The sequence below is a fragment of the Phyllostomus discolor genome, chromosome 15, assembly GCF_004126475.2.
Source record: "Phyllostomus discolor isolate MPI-MPIP mPhyDis1 chromosome 15, mPhyDis1.pri.v3, whole genome shotgun sequence".
In the NCBI taxonomy this organism is placed as follows: Eukaryota; Metazoa; Chordata; class Mammalia; order Chiroptera; family Phyllostomidae; genus Phyllostomus; species Phyllostomus discolor.
The window spans coordinates 10,201,747-10,226,556 of NC_040917.2; the positions used below are offsets into that span (position 1 = coordinate 10,201,747).

The 24,810-nt window shown below is 49.8% G+C and overlaps 1 long non-coding RNA gene across 1 annotated transcript; it reads right to left on the reverse strand.

Annotated features, from left to right (window-relative positions):
* Positions 1-4,689: 4,689 nt before the first annotated feature.
* Positions 4,690-24,768, reverse strand: LOC118498352. The gene is made up of 4 exons (XR_004900852.1): positions 24,473-24,768; positions 21,306-21,313; positions 16,162-16,165; positions 4,690-4,700 (listed from the first exon to the last, which is right to left on the reverse strand). It is a non-coding gene; the product is annotated as an uncharacterized LOC118498352 (long non-coding RNA).
* Positions 24,769-24,810: the final 42 nt, after the last annotated feature.

Consider the following 24,810-nt stretch of genomic DNA (forward strand, 5'->3'; position numbering starts at 1 on the left):
TGAGGAGAGTCGTTCTCGAAGACAAGTGAGGAGCCTGTCCAGTCCTTCAGAGAAGACTTCACAGAATCCTGAACTGGCTGGTGCCGTGGGAGGAGGACTCTTGAAGAGGAGACAGACTTGAGGATACAGTGCAAGTGCCTCCTGCTGTCCTGTGATAAGACGTGGGAAGACAAGGGCAAGGGAGAGAGTGTTTTTTTAAGGGACCTTAAGTCAGGTCTAGATTCCAGACTCCAGACAATTATAAAGGTAGTGCCGGGTGCCCTGGAACATGAGAGGTAGTCATCGCTATGGCATACCACTCACCCCACCACATACTTACACGTGTAAATAACACTCACACCCCCTCTACAGAGTAAGCACATATATGAACAAGCCCACTGGCAAGATGAGGAGTTTAACAGCTTCTCCAGCAAAAAGCAGCAAAATTGGACTTTACACCCACAGAGATTTGGGACGCTCCTGGCTGTGGTGCTACCCGGCTCTGAGTGGGCAGGGGGAGGGGGAGTTAGGGCAGATCGTAAATCCCCAGAACAGTGCACAAGTGAAGTGCCAGCTCTCCAGCAGGGAAAGGCAGGAAAACAGAGCTGTGAGCTGACCCTTATGCACCTCCCCTCCCCCGCAGGGGTAAAAGAAGTGGGAGAAAATGTAATTCTTTCCTCTCCTCTATCCCCACCCTTCATCGGCAGGACGGGACTGAGGGAGCTATCTCACTCCTTAGGAATTAGATCCTTAAAAGGGCCCCCAAACTGGGCAGCATTATTGAGCGCTTATCCCGGGTGACTCATCGGGGCTCTAGGACAGTCAAAGTCCGAGGTGCTGAATGCTAATTTGTTGAACTTTTGAGCTTTGAAATGAATGACAATACATCATCATCCCTATGGAGGCGATCTTCCAAATGTCTGTCTACACACACTCTCACACACACACACACACACACATACATGCATGCACACACTTGCACACATACCTCAAGAATTCTGGGAGTAATGATCAGAGGCCAAGAAGTCTCCTGGCCTCTGGGAGGAGCTGGCTTCTCTCTCTGAAATGTAAGTTTTGTTCAGGATTTCTACCCAGCCCCTTGCTTTCCTCTCCTGGGGACATTGGGTCTTCAGGCAATTGCTGGATGAGCAGGGCCTGCCCGAAAGCAGATGTCCCAGGCCACCGTCAGTAATGCGTGACATTTAGGCACAGCTAATGCCTCCCAAAGAACAGGGAACCAACAGCGTTGGAGCCCAGTGAGGATAAAACCAAAAAATCCAAATTTCCCTTCGTACCCTTCTATGCCACTTAAATCACAACACAGAGGCTCGCTTAGAACTAGACAGGGGCTCTCTTGAGGGGTCTCGTTCTATTTTATCCCATCTACTTAAGCAGTGGCTTCTCCCAGGACTGTAGGGGCATGGAGAGCCGCTCACAGCTCACCTGGCCCGGCCCGGGCCCAGCAGGCTGCATCCCCAGAGAGCTGACATTCTTAACAAGTACAGCAGCTCACCTGATCAGGTTATTTGACACAGAAGAGGAGAGAAACTTCTGAGACACAGTAGGCTTTCTGTGGAGATAAAGAGCCTTTTGTGCTTTGTGATCTGACTCCAATTTGGTAAGTGTTTTTGCCTCAGCCTACAAGTGACCTCTAAGAGGAGCTGACGTTTGCACAGGCCCACCTTGTCAATGTCAACAGCTTCCCCCCGTTTTAAAACACAGCCTCAGATTGTATCTTCTAGCCACCTGGCTGCTGACTATGACATTGCCCAATTAAGGAGTCACTTGTCGAGAGCCCCACCAAAGGCAGGGCCCTACATCCCTTGAAGGGGACTCAGGGCACAGGAGCAGGGTCCAGTGACACGCAGCTAGTAGCTAAGAACCCCTTCTTCCCACCCCACCCCCTCTTGCCGGGACATCCCGATCTGACCCCCAGACATTCAGGGCTGGTTTTCCGTGTCCTTGTCTAAGTCTCTGCTCCGTCTTGGCCTCCCCGCTTGCATTGGACATACCCGTGCAACCGTACAAATGGACTTGCTTCCTTTCTCGTTGTTTTGCCTTTGTTATCACCCCGCTTGCCTCATCCCATGCCCCTTTGGCTCCTACTTAATGCCCAGCTCCTTAGAGCCGGCCACCCGACCTGGTCCTCAGCCTGGAGGGATTCAGCACTTCCTTACACACCAAACACCCCTTAACTGGATTCCCCCCGAATCTTCACCCACAAAGGCGGGAGGAGATCTTTCAAAACACGGTTTAACCTAGTAAGCGATTTTTCCCGGGTTTGCTTAGAGTAGAATGCTCCACAGTGAGGACCACAGAACAAAGCACCGGGGTTTCCTTGCATGCCTATGAAAAATGCAGATTCCTGGGCCCCGCTCCAGACTTCCTGAGTCAGCGCTCTTTGGAGGTGGAGCCAAGAAAACTGCATTTGTGCAACCGCACGTGGCGTGTCCGACACCTACGGAAGTCTGGGGACAGGCAGGGCGAAGCGCAGGGGAGACCGCGTCTCGGGAAGCCTGCCGTGTTGAGGGAGTGGAAAGCATACGGAGCCGAAGCGGACAGCAGTTCCTGCTGTTTCCCCAGCGGAGAAACTGGGGGGCCCTTCCGTGCCTCAGGGCTCCCAACTCCATGGTCTCTGGCCTCCAAGTCGTAGCTGGTGGCCGGCCTAGGTGTGTGATTGTCTGCTGCTGAGAGAGAATTGTTTCCCATACATCCTTTACTCATTCACCCCAACACTTATCAACTGCCTATTGTTTGTGAGCTCCTGCCTCCCTCAGGGCATGTGTCCTAGAGCAAAAAAAGGGGGGGGATTAGAGTTTCTCTTGTCAAAACTTCTCATTTTATAGAGAAAACCCCCCAGAAGTCCAGGAAAGGAAATGACTTACCCCCAGTCCTATAACCCTAGGGACAGATTGGGTCTTGTGGCTTCTGGGACTGGGAAGTAGGAGTGGTTTAGAATCGGGCTTGTGACTCGGAAACCAGGATTTAAAACCAGGCTTTGGCAATAAACTTGGTATCTAAAAGCCTCCATACCTCAGTTTTGTCATCTGTGACCGGGGCAGGAACATAGCTGTAATGTGTCACAGTTTGCAGGAGTGTTAATGAGCACACGTACCTGAGAGTGAACTTCGATCAGCGTCATCATCCCGGATCAGCGCAGGGCCCAGAGGGCACCTGGCTCTCAGCTCCCTGCCTGTGCCCACTCACAGCTGGGCCCTAATTATAATTCACGCCTTTCTCGAGTGCAGAGCCAAACCCAGACCCGCACCCAGGCTCACCGTGGAATCCGACTACCACTATCCCACTAAGACTGGGCGTCTGGAGCACACTGAGGCCAAGAACCCGTTTCTGCGTCTGCCTGGAAAACAACGTCAAGAATCAGAGGATGAGCCCTGGCCAGTGTGGCTCAGTCGGCTGGAGCATCATCCAATACACCGAAAAGTTGTGGGCTCCGCCCCAGTCCAGGCACAGACAATCCCTGGTCCGGGCGTGTAGGAGAGGCAATTGATCAATGTTTCTCTCTCTCTCCACCCCCCCCAATCCCTCCCTTCCTTTCTCTCTAAAAGCAATGAAAAAATGTCCTCTAGTGAGGATTAAAAAAAATTGAGGGATGAGTTCATATCCCGAACATTGCTTTTCTCTCTCTCATTGCTCCCATGTTGCAGATGAAGAAGAACCCTTTGAACTGCTGATGAGTTGTCAATCCAATCTTCCTTTTTACTGGACATCTGCAGAAAACTAGCAAGTTTTTTTTTCCCTGGGAGGTGAGCCTCAGAGATTCATAGCTGAATTTCTGTGTCTGGTTCTAACCATATCCACGCCAGGCTAACGTTATTCACATAGGCAGAGAAGCCAGAGGTGACAGATAAGGCCACCGCAGCCCAGCCCTCTGAGAGACAGGCTGGCAGGAGACGGTTCTCAGGGGCAGGGGCCCTGGGCATCGGGGCTGGTCACACAGCCCGGGAGGCTTTGCACCTGGTGCCTGCCACCCAGCCCCACACAGACACAGGACCTGCAGGGGTAGCCTGGCTTAGGCCAGCCTCTGGCATCTAAACACACAGAATTCGGATCGCTGGCTGAACACAGACAGCCCTTAGCATAGAACCTAAAGTCAGAGAGCAAGGGAGAAGCACAGGATGACCTTGAGAGACTCTCATTTGGGCTGAAAGCCGCTGAGCAGACAAAGAAAGTGTGAATTTCGAGATCAACACGAGAGCCCCCAGCCTGTCTGCCTGGGGGCCGGATCAGAGCCATCCAGGCTGGGGCTGGAGGTGCGTCAGGTGCATGGGCGCGAGGCTCTGTGATTGGGCCCCCAAGCTGGCACAACTGCATGTCCCGCAGGTGGCTAGCAAATTTGAACCAGTAGACACCAAAATCAGGCAATTCCATTCAAAGTACCCCCCATTGAAATATTGCATGTTTTTTACCTGAACTAGCTGGAATCACTTACACAATCACCGTATGCCACTACTTAACGACCTCCGGGTATAGGTAGCACTTTCGGCTACTGACTTATCTAAGCGACTCGTCCCCAGGAACTCAATGATTCTGGAAGAAGAAAGACGGGGCCTCCAGGAAGTGCAGGTGCACCTCGCCGAGGCAAGTGTGGCCCCGCTTCTCGTGTGGCCCTAACCCTTGACCGGCCCCAGGGTGTCATCCGTCCGTGGTGAAAGTCGTCAGGGCTTCTGGCTCACACACGAGACGTCTCCCCTGTCTGCGGGCTGGGGCGCAGCTGCTCTGACAGCAGCAAAACCTTAATGTTACTGACATTTTCAATTTCCGTTCTTATCAAAGCCACACATGCCCGTGGTTTTTATGTTTAAAGGGCTTCAGGGGCCCTGCGATGAGGAAGGGGGTCTCTGGGCACCTTCCCCTCACCACTGAGCCCCAACCCCCAGAGGTGGCTCTTGTAGGTCTTCTTCTGGAACTTACCTCTGTTGCTTCAAATGAGGCACTTACGTAGCTTTTTACATTTTTACAACTTTCAATGTCACTTACTGACTTCCTTTTGCACAGGACTGGACTCTGGCTGTCTTTGCCCCGCCCCCCAACCCGCCTTCACTCCCACCTGAACTCCCGCGGCCCCATCCTAAGATAGCTACATCACAGCTTGGGGCCCAATCAGCACTTAATGGTTATGTTATTCACAACCACGTCACCATAGCTCAAGGCTGGGCCCTGTAATACACCATGGTTACATTTCATTTCTAGTGCAACAGACTGTTTTTTGGAGATAATAAGTATACTCTTTCTGTTTGCATAGTTTTCTATCTATCTAACACTTATTCTTAATCGAATTCTCCAAAAAAAGTTACAAAATTCCTCTTATGTAGACAAAAACATTAGGTAATATATCTGTTTTTTTGTTTCTTTGGCAATATCCCCCTGTAGCCTTCTGTTTTTGTGGACTGTCCAGAGGGGCAGCTCTGCAGCCCGGCTCCACGCACCTGCGCACCTTCCACGCAACGTGGAGAATTCAGAGATTCCCAGTGGCTCTCTCTTCTGTGGGATCCCCTGTTTCTTGAATCCCAAATCATTTGTCTTGGTTTGCTTCTTCTTTGGATTTTCTCAAGAAAGGGTACATGGGAAATACATACTTTTGAGAGCTTGCCTATCCGAAGTTGCCTTCAGAATATCACCTGCCTGTACCCCAGGGGACTGTACCCAGAATTCTAGGACAGGAACCAGCAGGTTAATGACGAGCTCCTCTGTTTCTCAGCTTCCACCGGGACAGCTGGACACTCCAGTGGCATCTGAATTCTCACTCTCTCGATGGAAACTTCAATTTCCCCCGCAGGCAGTGTTAGCATCTTCACTCTGTCCTCAGCCCTGAAATGACCTGCCGATGTGCCTGGTGGAGGGTGTTTCTCCTTAGTTGTGTGTGCCGGGCACAGGGCACACCCAATGCCCGTCTTTCAGATCTGAGCTTACACAACATCTTTGACAAACTCTTCTGTCCATTTCCTTCATTCTCACGTGGAATTGAGTAGGATGTGGGGCCCGCAGATGGATCACGGTCTCTTCTTATCTTTTTCACTTATTTTATTTTTTTGTATGTTTATCCCCCAGAGCAGGTATCTTTAGATGTCCCTGTCTGTGACTAGCCAGTTCTGGATGAGTGACGGATGAATGGCGATGGTCTGAAGTTCACGTCCCTCGTGGAGGAACAGGAGGCTCACCCCACTCGGACAGTCCAAGAGACACCTGTTGGCAGGTAGTGATCAGAGATGTCACGGGCTCCTCCCGCGCAGGAGAACATCCCCCACACAGGCCCAGAAGGGAAGTGGTCTCCTCTCAAACCCTTCCCCACGCGCTGTGCACACCTCCCGCTGAGACAGCTTCCAAGGCCAGGGTTGGAAAGAGAGACAAATGTCGTTATACTCGCAGAGCAGGCTAACAACAGTCCTTTTCTCAGTGTTCTTATTAATCAAAGCACAGGGCAGTGCCCGCCTCTTGGTTCTTCTCTGGATGGTACTCCTGTCAAGAGCACTTCCTGGCTCCCTCCGTTTCTCCTGATTTTGCTGAACATTCCAGTTGGTGAGTCCACGAGCAGGCAGGGTCCTGGGGAGAGAAGGCGCTGGACCCGCCTCAGGAGACAGGTGGGCCAGACCCTTCTCAACTCAGGAGCAAGAGCAGCAATCCAAGCCCCACCACACCTCGCCCCCTCCAGGGGGCGGGCCCAGGCCTCCCGCCCCGCCTGCCTCCTTCATGGGTTGTTGTCAGGAATTTCAATGAAATAATTTATGTAAGTAAATATGCTCTCTCTCTCTCTTTTGGTGAGAGATTATTTCCTTTTTTAAACTTTTTGAAGTGCAACCTATGTATAAAAATGTACACAACTTGCAGTGACGTAATTCCAAGTGGACAGGCTCTTGTGATGCCCCCTTCCCCACCAGAGTCAGAAACAGGACAACACCAGGACCCCACATTCAGCCTTAGGCCATCTCCCCACCACAAGCCTCACTGATAACTGCTCTCTGATACCACAGGTCAGTTTTGCCTAGTTTTTCCTCATAGTAAATAAATCACATAGCATACTGAAATCTTCTGGGTCTGGATTCTTTTGCTCAGCACTGTATTGGTGAGATCCACCCATGCTGTTGTGCAAAGCTGTCACTCTGCGCGATTTTCAACTGTAAAGCAATAGACAAAAATAGGCTTTCACTGTGCAATTCAAATGCCATTTGGAGCAATCCTGTCTTCTGCTTGTCTTAAAAGCTACCAACAGAGCGAAGAGTTATTTGTATTTGAAACACATCCACATAATGGATCTGAAATCCTTCCTTTTATGAAAAAGAAATGACACGGGATCCATAATGTGTCTATTTTCTTCATAGCCTGTCAAATCCGCTGGTGTCTAATGGCTTTTGTCTGAGTGTCTTCTCTGCGGGCTCCATCGCCACAGGTATCAGGGAGACACACCCCTTTTGGAGGTAGACCCCCGCCCCCTTGCCACCAAAGAAGCATCCTCTGATTACCCTAAGATCAGGGAGCAGAACAATGGCAGTATCCAATCATAGATGTTGTTTTTATCTACATTTGTGCATTATGTAAATTAGCAAGGCCATGCTGTCCATGTCCAAGGGAAATACGAACAATTACACTGAATGAGAACAGGGTTACTACTTGCTCACACAAGAGCCTATCATCCAGCATAATTATGAGATCACTAAAATGAATGAAACTTACTTAGCTAATGAAATAGCCCGTGGCCTGGATCACATACCAATGAAATTCATTAACTTCTAATGGAGGAAGGAGGGAAGCCAAATTGAATTGTATATGTTAACGTTTTCTCAAGCAGAGCAAAATCAAGCCAAGGCAACGACAAGAAACAGAGACATTTGGAAGCTTAGCAGACTGCCAGTGTTTCTTCTCTCTTTGTCCTCACATCACGCACTGTGCCCGATCTTTGTTCAAAGTCTGATTCCCCATTGACAGAGACCCCACGGGGGCTCTTCGAATCTCTGCAGAGGGGACCATGGTTATCACCTACGCAGCAGTTCATGAGAATAGCAGCTCTTCAGCAGAGGAGGCAGCTGGCTGAACACAGGTCCGGGATGCTGTGTCCGTACCCCCTGGGGGGACCACGCAGGACAATCCCCACTCTTGTGCCGGGCACAGGTCCCTTCGTGATCCAATTCCTACTCCCCTTCTACCACAGTGGCTGTGGAAGTGCATGCACCCTGACGGCGAAGGAACCGACTCAATGACTTCCTTTCATGGAGCAGAAATCCCAATCGGTGGCAGCATCGGAGGAAATGAGAACACAGTGACACTGATTAGAAAGCTGACACTGGAAAACATGACACTGTCTCCAGGGGCACAGCAAGCACACGCTTGGCTGCCCGGCCCCACAGACGGTGATGTCACCCGGCAGATGCAACAGGGCCATTTGCAAACACGAAACTGGCTCCCAGCCCAGCCACTAATTCATCGAAGGCACAAGCGCCTCTGGGAGCCACTCAAGGGCGAGGTTGCTTCGAGAGGAGGAGAAGTAGAGATAAGGACGACGAAGTGCTTCAGAAAAAAAAAAATCAGATGAGAGAGAAAGAAAACAGCCCTCCTGGAGGCGTCTGTTACAAAGCAACACCTACACAGTCACCTCAGGGAAGCCACTTTCTCACCTGTCTCAAGAACAGATCGTATGTGATAGAAGAAGAATGCGTGTTGGAGTTAAACTTCACGAGTTGCAGCTCACTTTTTAAAAATGACTTTTGATTGTTTTGCGTACCAGAGTGCCAGTGGTAATGTGAGTGAGTGTGAAGAACGCCTCTCATAGGGTGGCTTCTAAGCAGTCTTTGCCATTCCTCCCTGAGCAGCTCCATTGGATTCCTCTTCCTAGAACAAGGCAGCCCCCACCCAACACTCCCTCTCTACTGGCACAACGCAAGCCCCTCCGCTGAGTCCCTTAGGACCCTGCACAATCAGCACCACCTCCCTCCAGCTTCCTCTTACTCTCTACTTCCCAGCTAAACTTCCCAGGGGGTCCCTCACGGTGTCCCTGCAGAGCACACTTGGTCTGGTGCTCGCTCAGTTCTGTCCTCCTCCCCTCCTCGGTTCTGTTGAATCCTGATGACCCATCACACTGCGCACAGGCTCTCTGGCCAGTGCGCCCCTGTGGCTGGGCAGACTTGGCGGGAGAAGGGACTTTGTGTTCTGGGAAGCAGACTGGACCAAGGCACATGCTCATCCAGGGTGTGCAGAGGGAAAATCCAAATCCTAGCCCTGGCCGGTGTGGCTCCGTGGGCTGGGTGTGCTCCCACAAAGTGCAAGGTTGGTGATTTGATTCCCGGTCAGGGCACGTTCTTGGGTTGCAGGTTCTAGCCCTGGTCTGGACGCATACGAGAGGCGACTGATGGATGTTTCTCTCTCATATCAATGTTTCTCTCCCTCTTTTCTCCTTCCCTTTCCCCTTCTCTAGAAATAAAGAAACACAATCTTTAAAAGGAAATCCAAACCCTAGCCTATGAGGACCCCAAGGGCGGAGGAACCCGAGAAGTGGCACCGAGCCTCAGACCCAAAGGGCAGAGGGGTACACACCCCACACACATTGGGGGGCGGCGGCCTCCGTCCCCTCCCATGGGGGGTAGCTATGGCCATGAGGCTGGCATCGGCCAACGAAATGAGAGTGGAGTGACAATTCTGAACAGTGTCATCTCTCTTTGCCGTTTTCCTTTGTTTCGAGGAACCTTAGCATGTGCCATTTGACTTGGATTCCTTTCTCCCTCTAATCGCAGTTGACACATTTATGGGTCACTCCTGGCCACAAGCTATTATCCAGACTTCTCACTTTTTTAGTGATCTCACAGTGGTGCCAAGGGACAGTGTCCATGCGGCAAACAGCTCTGAGATCTCGGGGGGATTTTGTCATGGGAAATGACATGTGCCTCTTTTTGTTTAATTTAAATAAACTTTTACTTTAGAATACTATTCATCTTACAAAAAAGTTGCAAGGAGAGTTTGCCGAGTCTCCACATAGTCCTCCGATTTCTTCTATTGTTAACGTCTTACATTAACGTGCCCCATTTGTCATAACTAAGGAGCCAGCCTTGGTGTGTTACTGTAAACTAAATGCCACATGCTCGTAGGATTTCACTCGCTTTCCCCTAGTGTCCTCTTCTCTCCCGGGGTCCCATGCCCAAAGCCACATTTGGTTGTCCTGACTCATTTGTCCTCCTCTGGGCTATGACCTGTTCTCAGATTTCCCTTGTTTTTGACAATCTTGACAGGTTTGAAGAGTCCCCATCAGGAATTTTGTAGAATGTGCTTTAATCTGGGTCTGTCTGGTGTTTCTGTCATGGTCAGAGTGGGACTGTGGGCTTTGTGAGGAGGACCAGAGAGGTGAAGCGCCCTACTCATCACACCGTATCAAGGCTACGTGCCACCAATGTGACTTATCATTGATGAGGGTCGTTACCTGGCTGGTGCAGTGTTAGCCAGACTTCTCCACTGTGAAGTTACTTTTTCTCCCCTTTCTACACCCTTAGGAGGGAGTCACTGAGCATGGCACACCTCCTTGAGGGAGGAGTATTTATATATAGTATTTGCAATTCTTCTACACAAGAGCGTGGTGTCTTGTCCCTTGTGCCACTGGAATGGAAGTTCTGGGTGCCAGGGCAGGTATTGCCATGTTCTCTCTTCCCACTGCTGGGAGGACCATTAATGGTGGCTCCATAGCCAGGACCCAAAGGGAGGACAATGATGGCATGGAGCAGTGGCCCTGGCTGATCTACGACAATATGTAATGTGAGCAAGAAATGGACCTTTATGTTCTAGGCTGTTGAGGTTTGGCGGGGAAGGTGTTATGGCACAATCACTGGGTGTTTTCCTCCTCAGAGAAGGATCAGGTGAGGTTGGAGCTAATGGGTAGGAGTCTGGAAGGATGGGCGGTACACCAACTAGTGGCTGAAGACTGGCCAGGACGGTGCAGGTCTGCTAGGTCGGGATATGACTATGTATTTTGGGGGCCAGATAGCACTGAAACCCCCACCAGAGGGTGAAGCTTTCCCTTCTGGATCTCTCCTAACCACTGCAATGCACACGGGTTTTGTCGTTCTCCAAATCTCATATCAAACTGTCACCTCCCCCGACCCATAACCAACTTCTGTACATGGTGTAGCCATCTGCCCCTTAGGATTTTCTCTTTGATATCTCAGTATTGTGGATTAATTGCTTTCATGACCAATCGCTTCTAAAGATTCTACAACACTGCGTTACATTGATCCTCAATTTGTCATTCTTGTGGCACCTTCTCTAGCTCAGACCTTCGTCACCTTCTGTCTGGACCACTGTGATAGATCCGAATTAACCTCTCGGTCCCCCTTCACCCTTCCCTTTTTTACTTCCAGGTATCTGTGTCTAAATCAAAGACTAGAACAATTATTTCTACTGTGTCAACTACCGCCTTCTTGGTCTACCAGGCACAGTCTTGCACGATCTGGTGCCAGTCTTCTGTCCAGCCGCATCTCCTGTTAGTTCTCCAGCCCAGCCCACACTGCTGACGTGCCTGATGGACTCATTTCCCAAGTCCTCTCCTTTCTCTATAAAAGTGTCCCTCTGCCTGTCCACCTCCCCCCCACCCCCCGTTCTCCTTCTCCAAAGGCAACTTCTGGTGCCCTTCCAGTCTGGGCTCAAGTGCCATCTCTTCTGTGAGATATTTAGTGACTCCTCTTCCATTCCAGACAGAATGAATCGTTTCCTCCTCCTTTTCCAATTTAGAGAAACTGTATTCATCCTTTGAGGTTTGATTCAAAACTCATCTTTTAGTAACAGTTCTCTCTTTTTTCCACCCTGCCTTCCCTTTCTCCTCCCCCCCCATCACTTTCTTTCTAACTTGCCATAAAAAAATAAGTCGAGTCCTGTACTTGTAGTAGGAATACAACAACGAAGACATGGCCCTTGTTCTCAAGCTGTATCCGGTCTATCACAGGGGACAGACACATAACCAGGTAAGAGCCGGCTCCTGTCAGAAGGAACCATCAGCCTCCCTGGGTGCTCTGTCCCTTCTCGGCCTTGACCTTCAGGGGGATGCTGCAGGCATGTTAGACTTTTAACTAAATCTCTGGTGCACAAAACAAAAACAAGACTTTTTCCTTTACACTTAAATTCAAACCAATGTGGAAGTGAGAAGTTGCAGTACAAAACTGTTGGGTTTTTGTCCCAATGTTAATACGGTCGCAGGTTTTAGCCTGTGCTTTCAATGACGGCACGTGCATGACTTCAGTAGTTGGGCCCGTGACTTCAGCTGCATCATGCGTGAACTGTGTAGACGTCATGTAGGCGCCCTGCTGTTTGATCTGGTAAAACATAGGGGGTCATAGGTCTCTTGGGTATCATAGCTCTCTCGAAAGTATCTGTAGAGACAAGTTTGGACACAGTCACCTCATGACGCGACAGACCGATGGCGATGCTCTTTGCTGACGCTTGTGCTGCCAGCTGCTGCTCGGCAGACTGTGGCAGGCAGAGGACCAGACCCTCCAGCCAGCCTCTCCCTTGGCCACCAGCCCCCAGAGGTTCTGCTTGCAACAGTCCCGTTTTCTCTGGGGCACTAACCTCGCTCCCACGTGGGCCGCAAAGCCGAGTGGCAGCTGCATAATTCTGGGGGCTGTTAAGACACATGTCCTTCCTGACTCTTTTGCCGGGTCCCCACAGAATCCAGGCTGGGTTTTGGTCTCAGCACAACCACATTCTAGCAGGTCACGGCACCTTTGGGGTGCTGGAGGGGGTGTAACACAACAGCTGTCCCCAAATACGTGTTGCCTCAGCCTCAGGGGCCACTTGCTCTCTGAGGGCTCCTGTGGTGGGTGCTGAGTGACAGCTCAGCCTCTAAAAGGAGGCTCCTGAAAGGCTGAAGTTCAATGTGGACTTTCTCATGTCTCTGTGGGAGCCAGTCTCACGAAGCTGCTTGAGAATGGAAGCGAGGGAAGAGAATCTGCTGAAATGTCGAAGGTTCGCCAATTGTTTATGTAGGATGATTGACACCCGCCATTAACAGAAGGGTGAGTGGGCGTCATGCCTGTGTGGAGAACCTTCCTGTCCGGTCGTGGTGCAGTTTCGGTGGGGAAATCCTTGGGCCGCTGGCAAGGACCTGCCGCAGGACAGGATGTCCACCTACAGGGGAAACCGAGGACAGGGAGGCTCTGGCCTGTTTTTGGATCAAACGAGCGTGAAAGATGAAAGACCATTCATGAGACAGAAATCAATGGTGCTTCTGCAGAAGCGAGTAGCGCAAGTTGAAAATTCTGAGTCAGTCAGTCCCTAAACTTCCCACGGATGCAGGAAGGAAGTTTAAGCTGATCTTATCAAAGCCATAAAGGGCAGGCTGGCCGCGCTGTCTCTGGGGAACACCTGCTCATAGAAAGAAAGTGCCTGCTGATTAATGGAGGGGGGGGCGGAGGGGAGGGAAGGACAGCGAAGAGGACTAGCAAGTACACAAAGGAAAATCCTGGAGCACAAATACCAAAATGTTGGGTAATAAAACTACAATGATTTTTTTTCTCTTTTCTAGTTTTTCTCAATATTCTTATAATGAGAATATATTAATTTTATGATTTTAAAGTATTAAAATAGCCCTGGCCGAGTGGCTCAGCTGGTTGGAGTATCATTCCATACACTGAGATATTTCAGGTTTGCTCCCTGGTCAGGGATCCCGGGGCGGGTGCATGCAGAAGGCAACCGACTGATGTTTCTCTCATGCACCAACTCTCTCTCTCTCTCTCTCTCACTCTCTCTCTCTCTCTCTCTCTCTCTCTCTCTGTCTCCCTTCCTATCTGTCTAGAAAAAAAAATCAACAAATATATCCTCAGACAAGGATCTTAAAAAATTCAAAAGCATTAACATAAGCTGTTGTGTTTTCATGTTTTATTTATGATTTTAAAATTCCTATGCTATTTTCTTGTTGAGGCCATTACAAGCCGTCGTTAACGGCGGTTTCCACACACAGCGTCTTCCTAAGCCACGACTCATTGTGCCCCCACCCCTCCACCGCAGCCGCACGGTCGGTAATCGCTTTTCCACTGTTTCTTCTGCATTAAATCCTGTGCTCGGCACAGCGTTTCTGGGATAAAGGTCCCCAGTGAATAAGTGCCTGAGGAGCGGTCCATCTTTGTCAGTTGATGGTATCGTGCTATGTTTAAACTATGGCATACTTGTGGTTGGAGGCTAAGGTTCATTGTTAAAAAGTTAATTGTTATTGCGGCAATAAGAGATAAGTCTGTCTCCTCGGGAGAGACTAATTGACTTGGGAAATTTCAGGGAGAACAGATCGGAGAGGGAGCACATTGATCTCTGTGTGACTTTCTGTATCAAGCGGAACAAGTTCTTGGAGGGCAAGGCTGCCCTGAATTGAGTATCCCGCTGGCATTCCTGGAGAGGTTGCATAATAAATTCTTTTCTTGGCAACAACCAACGGGCTCTTATGGCAGAAACTCATGTTCATCAGCTTCATTATTTTCTCTATTTTGTACTGTCTGAATCTTCTTTTTTTCCCATTTTCTTCTTTCTCTTTAATCTTTAAAAGTTTTTTTATTATTATTTAATCCTTATGCAAGGATATATTGATTGATTTTTTTTAGTAAATTCTTTTTTAAAAAAGATTTTATTTATTTTTAGAGAGCTGGGAAGGGAAGGGAGAAAGAGAGGGAGAGAAACATCAATGTGCGGTTGCCTCACACGTGCCTCCACTGGGGACCTGGCCTGCAACCCAGGCACATGCCCGACTGGGAATTGAACCAGCAAGTCTTTGGTTCGCAGGCCTGCACTCAATCCACTGAGCTACACTACACCCACCAGGGTTATTTGTTGATTTTAGAGAGAGAGGAAGAGAGAGAGAGAGAGAGGGAGGGGGGGGAGAGAGAGAGAAACATGGATGAGAGAGAGAAACATCAATTGGCTGCCTCCCACATGCACCCCGACCGGTGATAAAAACCAGCAACCTAAGTATGTGCCCTGACTGGGGATCAAACCCACACACCAAAAGGTGTGTGGGACAATGTGCCAACCAACTTAGCCACCCACCCAGGGCAGTCTTTAATGGGCTTTGATTAGTGAAAAGACCACTCACCGAACCGCTCATGCATCAGAGTGAGAGACTTTCTGTCTTCCTGGAGAAACCCACATCAACCGAGGGCATGGCCCACTGTGCTTTTCATGGCCCTTCCTCCGTGTTTGTGCAGAAGCTGCACAAGGAACAGCCGAGCCCAGGGATCTCAAGACACAATTTTCTGTACCAAGGTTTGGTGAAAACTACAGATCTATTAACTTCCCATTGAATTTGCTTAAGATGAAAACTCCTAAGCCTATGGAAATCAAAGCTGAAAAGAAGTGGCTGGGGGTTATCTTAAAATTATAAAGAAAAGGCACCATGGAGGGGTCACAACTTCAGCTCCTTGTACGGTGGAAGAAATTACAGCCCAAAGAAGTTTAAGTCATCCTCCACATGCGTAGAGGTCAGTGGCAGAGGCAGGACAAGACCCCGGGAAATCTGGAATAAATACCAGGGCTCCCCTGAGCTGTACCAGGCAGTGCTTCACCAGGGCATCGCCCCAGGGCAATCACTGTCGTGTAACTCCCACGAGTGGGCACGCTACAAAGTGATAGGGACAGAAAGGCAAGCAGAGGCCTCAGCAGCGGGAGCTCGTGCAGAAGAGCAGTAACAGATGGCTAAAGTCCGTGTCGCATCCCGGGGCATAACCACGGATGAAAGTGCCTTTAGGGCAGGAGGGGGCACACCACCAGCCTGTTCCGTAAAGCGATTCTTTTGCTTTGGGAAACTGGTTGAGCCTAGTTTCAGTTTTGTGTGGAACAGGCTGCTGATGGTGATAGTTTTCACACAAGGGTTTTTAAAGGGTTTTACATACTCTGGGCTCTAAATGATTGTATTTGTCCAAATACAGCAGAATTCTGTCCCTGTTGCTGGAAATGGAATCATCCAAAGTCTGTCTCATCCTGCTGTCTGCATGCCCAGCAAGGTGACAATTTTCACTCATTTTAAGCATGTACTCCCCACCCCCACAAAGAAGGAAGATTCAATAGAGTGTTTAGGCAACGTATTTGTGTCAACCATTGGAAGGGTCAGGCCCTACTTAAAATAATACAGGTGGGAAACCCCTTTTATCTCCGGAAGTCCTGGCTGCTAGACCTGTTGCGTTCCCCACCTAGATGATAATATATACGATCCACCTCTCTCTCTCTCTCTCTTTTTAAATACTTTATTTATTTATTTATTTTTAGAGGGTGGGGAGAAGGAGAGAGGGAAACATCAACGTGTGGTTGCCTCTTGCATGCCCCAACTTGGGGTTGGGGGCCCAACCTGGCCCATGACCCAGGCATGTGCCGTGACTGGGAATAGAACCGGCGACCTCTTGGTTCACAGGCCAGGGCTCAGTCTGCTGAGCCACACCAGCCCGGGCTGATCCGGTTCTTTTTATCCAGGATGGACACACCAGTCCTTGCAGCCTCAGAGCCTCCCTTTCCTGAATGAATCCACCTGGCAGGTCCCAGTGAACACACCTCCCAGTGTTCACACCTGTGCGACAGCCTCCCCCTTCTACCCACGTAGTCTGTGAACTGGGCTTTGGGGCTTGCTTTGAGCCATGGACATTCACCGGCAAGGGACAAACTGGCTTGATAAGCCCTTGCATGCTGGAGCGTTTTCTTGGCACACTCACCTGTGCAAGTCCATCTCCATGCTGCAAAGAAATTCTGGCTGGACTTGGACACAGTGGGAGAGGCCAGAGTTTCTTCCAAGTTCATCCTAGTTGAGCTCCTCTACCTCCATATGACGTCAGCAGAGCTGCCCGGCTGGGCCCAGTCGACCCACGGGATCCAAAGGGAAAAAAAGCAGCTATTGTTTTGAGCCACGAAATGATGGGGTAGCTAGTTATAAAGAAATAGATCATTGAACTAGGGCGTCTCTGCTGGAGATTTTATAAGCCCCCTCTACACCTTCCATAAAGAGCAGAAAGGGAAAAGGGAAATTCAGTCTTAAAATACTCGCGCTGAACAATGATGCTGCTCAGGAAGTCTCCTGCTTAGCAAATTAGTCTTTTTGTTTCACTCTCTTAGCTAAATGAGGATAATAGCCAACAATCTAATGCACGCCTGCCATGGCTGGTGTGAAGTTAGGAGAAGTGCTGTATTTATTTATTCGTGTGTGTCGCAACTTGGTCTCCAGAGGAGATTTACACAGGTTGGGACAACAAGTGAAATGGTTTTCATGCTCAGTAAGTGAATGTGGCTGGTAAATTTTAGATGTCACGATGTTTCCCAAAACGGTTTCTCCTCTTGTAAACTCTCTCTCTTCCCCAGTCACCTCTAGCAACATTTTTACGAGAAAATTTTTTGTTGTTTTACCTAAACACTTGTTGACCTAATCCATAAGCGATCCTCTTCTTTTTACATTTTGAAATAGAACCACTAGATTTTCAGCAGCACCAGATCAGTTTTGGGGTGGGGGTGGTGAAGGTGAGGTCACCTCAATTAGGGGTCTGGTGACCGGTCACACAGGAGGCTGTCTAGCTTTGGGTGAGCTCTCTGCAACACCGGGCCAATTAAAAAATCTACTGAAGACAATAACTACTCACCTGATGGCCCCACCCCCATGCTTATCCTTCAGCTTCCGAAATAAAGTGACAAAGGAGGTAAACTGTGTGGATCAAATAAATGCACTGAAAATCCACTTATCCATGACTAACTGGTTTAGATCATTAATGGGTAATAAAAGTTCGTGTACAGTCATCTTAGTTATGCAGTCTGGTCAGAAATTTTATTCCAGAATGGAAGTTAGAACCCAGGAGGATCAGGGAGAGAAAAGAGGCATGGAGAAAGAGGACCCGAGTGGAGGGACAAGTTTAGGGTTTCGGGGTGATGTTTGTATGTGATTTTTCTGTATTTTAATCAAGAAAAGCTTTAATAAATAAGTGAGTCAAGCCAAAGTATTTCTGCTGTCATTGGTACAGGCGATGACATTTTCAACATCAGAGTTCAAAGTCCCTAACAAGAAGTAGCCTAATGAAGAATGTTTCTCCATCTTCTTCGAAACCAGGCAAAGACACAAAATATTCACATCCGCATTTTTAATACACTTGCTCCCCAGTGTAGACAAGGTCCTAATCAGGAGCCACTGTGCTCACGGAACATGAGAAAGTGATGTTGTGGGAAGGGAGACACGAGTAGTTGGTATGATCACTGCATTCTCTCCTCGTAGGGACCTTCCTGAGATGCCAAGTCAGAGTCAAGCTGTTTATAATGTCTTGAAGAATAAGGAGGGACAGGAGATTTGGCTCTTTAATGATATCAAGATAAGACATGATTTCATCCATCTCACAATGGACTTGTTTTTGCCAATGAGACCAGAAATACTCAAAGTCATTGACTGCTACCCCAGTGGCTCTCACCTCACTGGGGGTGACCTGGCACATCTGTCCCTGTTCAGCCAGCAAAGCCAAGAGGGACCCTGGCAACATGGGCCCAGGATTCCTCCGTATTCCCACGTCTGTCGCTTCTGGCTGCTGTGTGGTAGCCGCTGCATGAGGCTGTGACCGTAGGCAGATGATCACCAAGCCCTGTTGACCTTGGAGCCAGTCTGTCTCGTTAGGACAGTTTGCCCAGCTCCGCTCTGTGTCTATCTGATCATTTGCCGTGGGTGTGAAGGGGACACTTGAATTCACATTCCTGAACAACCTCTTCACCCTTAGCCTCCCACCGTCGAGGGCAGTAGATGATCGTACCCCTGACAAAGGTATGTACACACTTCCACAGACACACGCAGTCTCATGTACACACCTACACATACAATCTCTCTCACACACAAGTGCGCATGCGCACACCTATACACAGGACTATCTATTGGTTTTCAGTTTTGTTTTGCTCTTGCTAACTGTGTTTGGCAGGAAGAAGGCAGTTGTTCTCCATGTGTGAATTAATGGAGAGGAGAGAAAAACAGAAGGAAAATCCAGTGCACAGGAGTGTCCTGGGTCCCCTCTGCATAGCAGAATCACACAGAGAGGACCCTCTCTGGAGTTAGGTAGGCAGAGAAGTCTGAAGCAAGCTGCAAGTGATGGCTTTTGAGAGAGAGAGAGAGACAGAGAGAGAATATGAATGTGTCATTTTGCAGAAAGAGACTGGCAGAAGCACCCAAGTCTGCTGGGGCATTGGAAACACTTCTCAGAGGAAGTGACATTAAACCTGAGATCTAGACGGAGGGGCTTACTGTGCAGCCACGTGGGAGAAAGAGCTTCCTTATTCTGGGAATAAAGTGTACCGAAGTCCAGGGACGTGGGTGTGCAGGGTGCATTTGGAAGAGCTAGGTAGAACAGAAGTAGGACATTAAAGGCAAACAGGAAGTAAGATCCAGAGCAAGAAAATCTTTGCAGGCCCTGCAAACAGAAACTTAGATTTCCTTCTTCAGGCCTGTGGTTGCCCAGCTGGGGTCTGCAACCCCCTGGGAAGCTGTGGCGTTAATGATACATGTGAGAATTGACAGGAGCACCAAGCATTGCTTGCGGAAGGATGTCACTCACACATACTCCAATTTTTCAATTATACGTAGATGCTTTTGTGATTAACTTAATATCAACTGAAAGCATTCCCAAACATAACATAAAATGAAAATTATTTTCCAATTCTCAAAGGCTTTTACTATTATCTCAACTAATGGGACGGTACAATTACAGGTGCCTTTTTCTCATTATGTATTTTAGTGGAAATAGTCAAAGCACAATTCCTATCCTGTGGGATCTGCCAAATTTGGAGGCATTATAAGATGTTTGGAAGTCAAAGTTAGGGGCAATGGAGAACCGTTGAACATTTTTGAGAAGTGAAGTGACCGAGAACTTCCAAACAAACAAACAAACAAACAAACACTGTTGGCAGTTTGGAGGAGACATGAGGAAGGCCGGAGAAAGATGAGGTGCACCGGAATTCCCGCTGTGGTGGGGCTAAGGAGGAGAAGGACAGTGAGGACAACGCCCAGCCGTGGGACCCAGTAATCAGAGGTGAGCATGCAGGACAGGAAGTCCAGGCTGATGACAGAGCTCTGGTTTGGACACCAGCACAGCTGTCGGGGTGTGTCCCGAGCACTCCCTCGGAAAAAGAGCCCTCAGGGACACAGGAGGCCGGTGCTGGGGAGCAAGGAGCCGACCTCGGGGCAAACACTGTGGCCTGCAGAAGGAACGGCCCCCAAAGACGTCTATGTCCTATGCCTGTGACTAAGTGGGATACATGGCAAAGAGGAATTAAGGCTGGGGACGGAATAACGATTTCTAACCTGCTGACCTGGACGTGGGGGATCAGCCTGAACGCCGTGGGTGGCCCAGTGCAATAATAAGGGTTCTTAGCTATGGAAGAGGACAAAGAGGTGTTACGGAGCTTCCCTGTGAGAAAGACTTGACCAGCTACTGTTGGTGGTGGGGGGTGGGTGAGGATCAGGAGCCAAGGGATGTAGGTGGGCCCTAGAGCTGGAAGAAGCAAGAAAACGGACCCGCTCCCAAGCCTCCAGAAAGGAACACAACTCTGTCATCACCTTGATTTTAGCCCAACGCCACCCATAAAACAAAGCCAACTAAGTATTCCATCACCAAAAGGCTTTATGTGGGGGGAAAAGAAAGGACCGCAATCCAGTACAGGCAGCCGTGGTGAGCACCACGTGCACACACTGACCCGGGGGAAGAGGAAGTTCAGGGAGGGACCGGTACAAGCCTGGAGCTCTGCTGTGAACACCGGGTTCTTCCTGTAGGGCTCTCAGGAGGACCATGGAGTGATAGCTCCTCCCACAGGTCCTGGCTCCTCCCACAGGTCCTGGCCCCTCCCACAGGTTCTGGCTCCTCCCACAGACCTTCTAGATTTCTGTCCCAGTTAAGGTCTCTGTGGTACACTTTATCACCAGTGAGACCCACTTTGGATTTCTCACCTCCAGAACTATAAGGTAAAGAAATTTGTGTCCTTTTAAACCGTTATGTTTGCAGTAATTTCTTGTTGCAGTGATAGGAAACTGACAGAGCAAGTTCAATTCTAAGTACCTGCAGGACATTCAGGAGAATTAGTGGAAATGTGAGATGCTGCTCCAGGATGCATCTTTTTAGAGATAAACCTCTGGCTCCCGACCACATGCCTCTTTCATATGCAAACTGTGTCTCTTCAAGACTTGGCTTTATTAAGATTATGCATTTTATGGGGGATGAGGCAACTGCGGTTGGGTGAGTCAGACTAATAAACAATGACGAAAATGGCTCCAGATTCACAAAACCCAGAGACGCTGGTCGGAAGCAAGAACTTCTTGCATGAAAGGAGGGGAGGGAAACCCCAGCTGAGATCTCTGAGAAGACACGGAGATCTCCTGACTTCCACACCATCCTCACTTTGCTGCCTGGCCCCCACTCCCCAAATCGCCTTTGTCTGCTAAACCCAGTAGCTAAATCCAATCCACCGTCTGCCTGCGGGATTAGCACAGAGTTCCTCCTCAGGGCAGGTGGCCCGCGCAGTCCCACCAGCTCAAACTGCAGCATCGATTCCAGAGCCAGACTGTGGACTCACTAGAGCAATTTATATTATTTTGCTCTTGTTTTATAAAGATGAGCAGAAATGAAAAAAATGAGTGTATTATTATCCATAAAAAACCAAATGCCTCATAAAATTTGATGGAGTTGAAGATGAAAGCCACTGGGGGCCAATAGCAAGTTGCTCAACTGGCTGTCCTGCTGGGACAGAAATGAACAGAACCCGGCAACAAGACCAGCCAGAGTGGACATTTACTGAGCACTCACGGTGCACAGGCACTTTGTAATCCCACCCGCCCGCTGGGGCAGGTGCCATGCTCATTCCCTTACAGATCTGAAAGTGTAGACATGGAGAGGTGGAGAGGTTAAGCAGCTGAAGCAATCACAGCTGGTAAGAGGCACGGCAGGGATTCGAACTCCAACAGCTTGACTCAGAGTCCTGGCTCTGTCCTCCCCTTCCTCCCCTTTGCCACCACCCCATCCCTCCCTGATGTCACGGTCTCCCTGACCTCATTCTCTCCCTCCCCTCCTCTGCTCCCCAACCTCATTGCCTCCCTGGTGTCATCCCCTCCCCCCCATGTCATCTCCTGCTCCCTGCCCCTGCATTCCTGTCCTGTCCACACTGGCTTCCGGGACATGTCAGACATTTCTCTGCCTCAGGACCTTTGCACCTGCTACTCCTTTCAGAAAACTGTCTCCTATATACTTCTTATTCCCTCACCTCCTCCAGGTCATCTACACACCCCCATGAAGCACTCTGAGACTTCTTCTGGAGGGCCAGGGCCCTCTGTCAGTGTGTCCTGAGAAGGCCTGTCTGGGATGTGGCAGGCAGGGTTGGGGCTGGGTGAGGAGAAACCTCCAGGTGCCCGTGGGCTGGGATCAGGCTGCCCCGAGGAGGTCAGTGAGGGCAAGCTGGCTCTTCCCACTTCCAGGCACAAGCAGGTGGGTTGTAGTTGCTCCATGAACAGTATTCCAGCGCGTTGTGCTTGCATTTGCACTGGATATGAAAGTCGCGCCGGCCTCAGAGGCACTGCAGGGAATAAGGTGGGTGGACCCATCCTTGACTAGGACGACCAGGAGCACGGTCCACCCCCGTGAGGCTGGAGGGTGGAAACAGGCTAACACTGGCCCCTCAGAATGGTCCTGCCCCTGGGCCCACATTCCCTGCAGCCCTTGGTAGAGGGCTGCATCTGGGTGGCGAGACGACAAGACTGACCACGAGAACCTGAGAATGAACACACACACAACATGAGGGCGTCTCCCAGCGCTGCTGGCGATGGCGCATGCGCCTTGTGCCCTGCTGGTCTTCCCTGCGAAGACGGGAGGGCTGGTGGAGCCTTTGACCTCTAATCCCCTCCGCAGCCGGTAGAAACCTTGGACAATTACTCACAGATACAGATGTTTACCCACGCATCACTGTTTACACACGAGGAAACTGAGGCTCAGCCCCAGCGATCTGTCCGTCTCATCCCACATCACGTGCTCCTCTGAGCCTGGGCTCCGGACTCCCGGCTCCAGGAACAGCGCCCCGCCCTCATACTGGGCCACCGGCCCACAGCCCATCACAGATGAAGAGCCAGACAGTTCCTATATCAGGTTGTGACCCCCGAATTCTCAAAACCCCACACTGAGTGAGCGTTTAATGCCGGTTGGGGCTGCATTCCCCAAACGCCCCTGGGGGTCATGCAGGATGCTTCCTGGCCGGCCTGCTTCTCCGTGTGGCCGAGCTTTTACTCCCTCCCAGTGAAACCCTTTTGGAGGAAAGGCAAATGCAGTTGCAGCCGCAGGTCAGACTTTATTTCACGCCACCTCACGTACAGCACCGGCAAGGACAACGCTCTGCTCACTGTCGTGACACTTGAACCGTGACAGGACAGCTTGGTAAGGCACCAGGTGACGACACTCTGGGGAGAAGGCTTGCCCTCGTGTACAAGACCCGGGCGGTTCCTCTTAAGTCTGTGAAGCATAGAGAACCTCCCAAAGGTTCGTGTCCACACACACGGTGAAGGGATACAAGACAGTTTTGGAATATATTGCATTTTTAAACCTTAGCCAGCCTACCCTGGAGGAGGTGAGCTACAGTGGCGTTTTCTGAAGCACAACTCTACTACAATCTTCTCTGCGACACCAAGCTTCGAGCTGAACAACACGTGAGCTTTGGAGTATGGCAGCTCTATATTTAACGCAAGCACAACTTTTCAAAGCTTTCCGCCCACATCTTTTTTCAAAGAGAAATACGAATGGAGGAACCCTTCGAGATGATCAACCGTACCTCTAGTATTCCCCAACATGCTGCAATGCACTGAAAACTGTTGCGTTTAAACGTCAAAATACCTCCCCCCGCCCCCCCCCCTCCCCCCGGGAGCTCTCAGAACTGGGCCGCACCAGTCTTCCGTAACCACTTCCCACCAGGCCACGCCCCCTCCCCAAAGGCAGAAGTTGACAAAGCCCCGCCCAGGGGGACCCAGGGCAGCCCCCACAGGCTACTGTTTGCATACAACTTCAAGTTTCGTGTTCCGGCTTCAAAATTAATTTGCACTGGACTCCCTGACATTTGCTTCAATGTAAAATCCTGTTTAAAATGACTCATCAGTCAAGTAAACTACCTCTGCACACCGGGGCAGCCAGGGCCTCGCCCGGGAAGGTGGCTTCCCACAGATAGGGGAGCCAGGCACCTGAACACAGAACGTATCTCCTTAGGTCCTTCGGGGAAACTTCCACCAATACAGACATTTCATTCACTCAGGTTATAACTAAACGCTTCAGGAAATTATGGATGCTGTCCATGTATTGAAGGATGCATAGTAATGAACAGTCTATGCATTTGCATTTTTAAACAAAGAAATTAGTTAATTTTATTTACTAACAGAAATAATAAGAAGCCCCTAGCCTAAAAATGTAACCTAATCTTTTACTTTTTTTTTCTATGGAAAAACACAAGTTGGCTTTTTTTTTTTTTTTAACATAAAACACAACACAAGGCCCACAGATAAAACTCTTCTGTCCCTAGGTTGGTTTTGGTGAATCTGCTTCACCCATGGCACGCTTGGCATTGCCATTCAATGGGCTAGGCTACCTTTTGGTATCTCAGAAGTACACCCGTGGTGGGGCGATTTCATCGTCCAGAAGATTAAGCCCTAAAAACTGCCACCTTGAAGAATGTGGATGTTGCACACATATGTGGTTTGCTGACCGCCTCCAAGTGACGACGCGGCACCTTGCGGGTGCTGCGGCCCCTGCACGCACCCCGCTTGGGGGCTGCAGCAGATGCCCCGACCCCTCTGACCCACTGCACTGCTCTCTTCCCTGTCACCTCCCTGTAAGACTGTGGACT